Here is a 6,243-nt window from a genome sequence, read left to right as displayed (position 1 = left end):
GGGTGGTAGCCGTAGGAGGCAAAGAACGGGGTCTGGCGCGTGGAGGCATGCATGGAGTTATTATACGCGAACTCCGCCAGCGGTAACAGATCCACCCAATTGTCCTGTTGGAAGCAGGTGTAACACCGCAGGTATTGTTCGACGGTGACGTTGGTACGTTCTGTTTGTCCATCTGATTGAGGGTGGTGGGCGGAGGACAAGTGGATCTGGACATTCAGGGCCCGAAACAGGGCCTGCCAGAACCGGGTGGTGAACTGGGCTCCTCGGTCAGAGATCAGGTGGTCGGGGAGGCCGTGCAACCGGAAAACCTGGGTCAAAAACAGTTGCGCAGTTTCTGGGGCAGAGGGTAGTCCGGGACAGGGGAGGAAATGGGCCATCTTGGTGAACAGGTCTACGACTACGAGGATGGTGGTCATTCCCCGGGAGGCTGGTAAGTCCGTGATAAAATCCAGGGAGACCGAGCGCCAGGGCCCTGGGGGGGTAGGCAGTGGGAGCAGGAGCCCCGGGGGCTTGCCGGGGTGGGTCTTGGCTCGCTGGCAGGTATCACAGGCCGCTACATAGTCCTTGACGTCCGCTTGTACCCGGGGCCACCAGAAATCCCGTAGGACCAGGTGGAGGGTTTTATACGTTCCAAAATGCCCTGCAGGCTGGCTGTCATGGCAGAGGTGGAGCACCTCTCCCCGCAGAGCTCCCGGGGGAACGTACAACCGGTTCTGGTGATACAAGAGGCCCTGATGCAAGGAAAAGGGGCTGTCCCGGGCGGGCATCCCGGACTGGAGCTCTCGCTGCTGGGCCAGGGCATAGGGGTCCTTTTGCTGCTGCTCCTGCACCTGGTCCAGGAGGGGTTGTGGTTGGTGTGTAGCGGCGAAGTTCTCTGGGCGGAGGATTGGGCGAAGGGGGCGATCGACCTGCTCGGCTCGGTATTCCAGCTTGCGAGAGAGCGCGTTTGCTAGGGTGTTTTGGCGGCCAGGGAGTAGGTGACCGTGAACTGGAACCGGGAGAAAAACAGGGACCACCAGATCTGGCGTTGGTTCAGCCGTCGGGGGCTTTGCAGGTGCTCCAGGTTTCGGTGGTCCGTTCGTACCTGGACCGGATGGCGTGCCCCTTCCAGGAGATGACGCCAGGTCTCGAAGGCTACTTTGATGGCCAGTAACTCCTTCTCCCAAATGGTGTAGTTCTGTTCCGAAGCGTTGAGTTTTCAGGAGTGGAACGCACAGGGGAGCAGGGACTCCTTGCTCCCCACCGGCTGAAGTAGGACTGCTGCCACTGCCTTATCAGACGCATCGGCCTCCACTATGTAAGGTCGGGTAGGGTCGGGTTGCTGGAGGATGGGTTCAGATGTAAAGGCGTGTTGGAGGCACCGGAAGGCCTGTTGAGCGGCCTCGGTCCAAACAAACTTCTCTTTGCCTCGAAGCAGGTCTGAGATGGGCGTGGTGAGTTTGGAGAAGAGGGAGATGAACCGGTGGTAATAGTTGGCGAAGCCCAAGAAGCGCTGCACATCTTTGGGGCTTCGTGGAGCTGCCCAGTGGAGGATGGTCTCAATTTTGGCGGGGTCCATCTGGATACCCGAGGGCGAGATCCGATGGCCTAGGAAATCCACGGTCGTGAGGTCAAAGGCGCATTTTTCGAGCTTGGCGAAGAGGCGGTGCTCTCCCAGGCGCTGCAGCACCGCTCGAACATGCTCCTTATGTTCCGAGGGGTTCCGCGAGTAGATCAGGATGTCATCCAAGTAGATCACCAGGAAGCGGTCTAGGAGGTCCCGGAAGATGTCGTTCATGAAGTGCTGGAAGACGGCAGGTGAGTTGCACAAGCCAAACGGCATCACGGTGTACTCAAAGTGCCCATAACGGGTGCGGAAGGCCGTCTTTCACTCATCGCCTTCCCGCATCTGCACCAGGTTGTAGGCCCCTCGCAGGTCTAGTTTGGTGAAAATGCGAGCGCCCCGCAGCCGCTCTAACAGTTCTGGGATCAGGGGCAAAGGGTAGCAATTCCGAACTGTAATCTGGTTGAGGGTGCGGTAGTCATTGCACAGCTGGAGTTCCCCACATTTCTTTTTGACAAAGAGGACAGGGGCGGCTGCAGGGGACGTGGAAGGGCAAATGAACCCTCGGTGCAGGTTCTTGTCTAGGAACTCTCTGAGGGCTGCCAGTTCGGGTTCTGACAGGGAGTAAAGCCGGCCCATGGGAATCTTGGCTCCGGGGAGCAGATCAATGGGACAGTCATAAGGACGATGGGGCGGCAACTGGTCTGCCTCTTGCTTCCCAAACACATCCGCGAACTCCCGGTACTGTTCCGGTAAGGCCTCGAGCGCGGAGCTTGCCTCCCGGGTCATAAGGATGCGCTCCTTTGGCCTCCAGCAGTTGGCTTGGCAATGGGGGGATCCGAGGGTCAGCCGGCCCGTGGACCACTGGATGATGGGGTCGTGCCGCTGGAGCCACGCCAGGCCCAGCATGACGGGGAAGTGGGGTGCGGCAGCCAGGTAGAACTGGAGGCTTTCCTGGTGCTCCCCCAGGGCCACGTCGAGCGGCACTGTCTCCTGTACTACAGGGCCCAAGGCGAGAAGCTGGCCATCAATAGTCTCCACCAGGAGGGGGCAGCGAATGGGTTGACTAGGAACCCGGTGGAGCTTGGCAAAGGACACGTCCATAAAATTGCTGGTGGATCCCGAGTCCAGCATGGCGGGTACTTGTAGGGTCCCCCTTCCGGGGACTATCAGTGCGATCAACACGGTCAGATGCTTGGGCAGTGAGGAACTGAGGTGGCAAGCCCCTTGAACCACAAGGTTGCCCCGACTCAGGGGCCTGTGAAGGCCGAGGCATGGATGTTTCCCGAGGCAGGGGCTGTGGGTCGTTTCGCGGAACACTAGGCTGCAAAATGTCCCAGGGCCCCGCAATACAGGCAGAGGCCCTGTTGCCGGCGTCAGCAGCTTTTCGGCCGCAGAGAGATGTGGCCGAGCCCCTCCCAGCTGTATCAGTTCTGCCGGGGGTGTAGGGTCCTTGCCGACAGGCTCCAAGGGCCCAGCCACTGGGGCTGATGTTCTATAGACTGGCTGGGGTCGGTTGGCAGCATGCCTGCTTTCCAGCCTCCCGTCAATCTGGAGACACAGGCGTATGAGGGCGTGCAGGGTTCCAGGGCACTCCACCCTAGCTAGCTCATCCAGAAGCTCATCTGACAACCCCTCCTGAAATTGGTCCATGAGAGCTGCTTCGTTCCAGCCCAGGTTTTGTTGTAATAAACGAAAGTCTGTTACATATTCCCCCAAGGGGTGTCGGCCTTGCCGCAGCCGGCGTATGCGGCGGTTGGCTGTAGCTGATTGGACTGGGTCCTCGAACATAGCCTTCAGTTCTCTGGTGAAGGTGGCTAGGTCGTTGAGCACGGGGCTCCACTCGAGGAGTAGGGGCGTGGCCCATCTAGCTGCAGCCCCGGTGCACAGGTTAATCAAGAATCCCACCCGGGTCTTATCATCTGGGAAGGCCTCTGGTCGTAACTCCATGAAGAGCTGGGCCTGGGCCAAGAAGGCTGGGAGCTGGTCGGAAGCCCCAGTAAATTTCTCTGGGAGAGTCACAGGGCACTTGGCTCTCCCTGTAGGGAGAGGGGGTGGGGCTGCTGCTAGCTGGGTTTGCAAGCCTTGGACGGCCAACAACAGCTGGTCTACTTGTGAGCGCAGGAGCAAGTTTTCCTGCTGGAGTTGCTTCATGGTCAGCACTTCCCCAACTCCCTCGTTTGCCTGCTTTGTTTTGGGCTGACTGCAAACTGTCAGCTCTACACTGCGTCAGCAGTGCCGGTGGGGGCTGGAAATTCCTGGGTGGTTGGCAGGGAAGCAAAGTCCTTAGCCGGCAGTCTGGCCATAAATCTGCCAGGTCTAGGAGGAGGGGAGCTGATAAGGGCCAGGCTTGTCCAAAGCGTACTTGCCGAGTCAGGAGTCCAGAAGCAAGGTCAGTAGAGGTCCGGGATCAAGTGCCAAGGGGTCAGTCCAAAAGAGGTTGCACGGAACTAGGAACACACAAGCCACGCCTGACATTGCAGTCAGCAACAAGCTGCAGCCAAGGTGTGCCTTATAAAGAGCAGGGTTGACAGCAGGTGTGAGCCCTCAGCGTTTGGGCCTTAAGGAGACAGGCCTGCCTCTCTTCTGCCTGACCTTCTGCTGTCTACGTTCTGCAGGTGAGGGGGGAGTATCCTGTTCACTGTCTGTGTCTGGCTGCAGGGCCTCTGCTGTATCTGGGGTGCTCTGCTGCTGAGGGGGAGAAGGAGCTGGATTCTCAGGAGGCTCCTCCGTGTCTCCTTCTGAGTCTGCTGCTCCTGGGTCTGCTGCTGTTACTCCCGAGTCGTCCTCATCTGAGGAGTCCTCTGACGGGGCCATGACAATGTGCTTAGTTAATCTAGCTTTAATAATACTTTCTACCAGTTTTCCAGGGACAGAAGTTAAGCTAACTGGCCTGTAATTTCCGGGATCCCCTCTGGATCCCTTTTTGAAGATTGGGGTTACATTTGCCACTTTCCAGTCCTCAGGTATGGAGGAGGACCCGAGGGACAAGTTGCATATTTTAGTTAGCAGATCAGCAATTTCACATTTGAGTTCTTTGAGAACTCTCGGGTGGATGCCATCTGGGCCCGGTGATTTGTCAGTTTTTATATTGTCCATTAAGCCTAGAACTTCCTCTCTCATTACCACTATTTGTCTCAGTTCCTCAGAATCCCTTCCTGCAAATGTTACGTCAGGTTCAGGGATCTGCCCTACATCTTCCACTGTGAAGACAGATGCAAAGAATTCATTTAGCTTCTCTGCAATCTCCTTATCGTTCTTTAGTACACCTTTGACTCCCTTATCATCCAAGGGTCCAATCGCCTCCCTAGATGGTCTCCTGCTTTGAATGTATTTATAGAATTTTTTGTTGTTGGTTTTTATGTTCTTAGCAATGTGCTCCTCAAATTCTTGTTTAGCATCCCTTATTGTCTTCTTGCATTTCTTTTGCCAGAGTTTGTGTTCCTTTTTATTTTCTTCATTCGGACAAGACTTCCATTTTCTGAAGGAAGACTTTTTGCCTCTAAGAGCTTCCTTGACTTTGCTCGTTAACCATGCTGGCATCTTCTTGGCCCTGGCGGTACCTTTTCTGATCTGCGGTATGCACTCCAGTTGAGCTTCTAATATAGTGTTTTTAAACAACTTCCAAGCATTTTCGAGTGATGTGACCCTCTGGACTTTGTTTTTCAGCTTTCTTTTTACCAATCCCCTCATTTTTGTGAAGTTTCCTCTTTTGAAGTCAAATGTGACCGTGTTGGATTTTCTTGGCAATTGGCCAGTTACATGTATGTTTAATTTAATAGCACTGTGGTCACTGCTCCCAATCGGTTCAACAACACTTACATCTCTCACCAGGTCCCTGTCCCCACTGAGGATTAAGTCCAGGGTTGCCGTCCCTCTGGTCGGTTCCATGACCAACTGGTCTAGGGAATAGTCATTTAGAATATCTAGAAATTTTGCTTCTTTGTCATGACTGGAACACATATGCGCCCAGTCTATGTCTGGGTAGTTGAAGTCACCCTTGTTTGTTTATTGATAAAATGTATATAGCCAAAGGCTGTTACAAAAGCCCAAAACATATCTGTACATAAAACAATAATAAAATGCTCAGTTGTTTGCTAATAAATTTAGCTACAATTATTTACATATCTGGCTCTGAGTTTCTTTGCTGCCAAAGCAAACTTGGCTGTGGATAATACAATATGGGGTTGTACAGAAGCTAGTAAGAAAATCACTTTTTGAGAACTGTTTAGGCCTTTTCTCAAGGCGAACAATGGATTTAAAAAATTTTCTCTTGGGGGAGAGAACATTGGGCAGACTAGCATATAATGTACCAAATCTTCAGGTACTCTGCATCCCGCTATGCATAATCGATCACTATGTGGAATTCCAAGGTATCTGCCCTGCAAATACGCTGAGGGCATTACCTGGAATCTCAGCTTGGTATATGCTCTACATAAGGGGGCCAACGTTAGTATATCAAAGTAATTAGGACATGTACAGTTTAACATAATAAGTGGAAACCAATAAGAAAAAGGTGAGATGTCAATCGCTGCTCTATCTGATTGTAGGCCATGCTCATAGATCAAATTACGTAGCTCCTTTGGGTTAAGATTTGTGAGAAGGGTGGGCGTCAGAAGGTATTGCATACCAAGAGCAACAAAATTCTTTGCCCAACCACCACTTTCCATCTGTTCCTCCCAGCATATTTTTACCAGGGA

The sequence above is a fragment of the Rhineura floridana genome, chromosome 3 (genome assembly GCF_030035675.1).
Source record: "Rhineura floridana isolate rRhiFlo1 chromosome 3, rRhiFlo1.hap2, whole genome shotgun sequence".
NCBI classification, from domain to species: Eukaryota; Metazoa; Chordata; class Lepidosauria; order Squamata; family Rhineuridae; genus Rhineura; species Rhineura floridana.
This window is presented reverse-complemented; position numbering follows the sequence as displayed.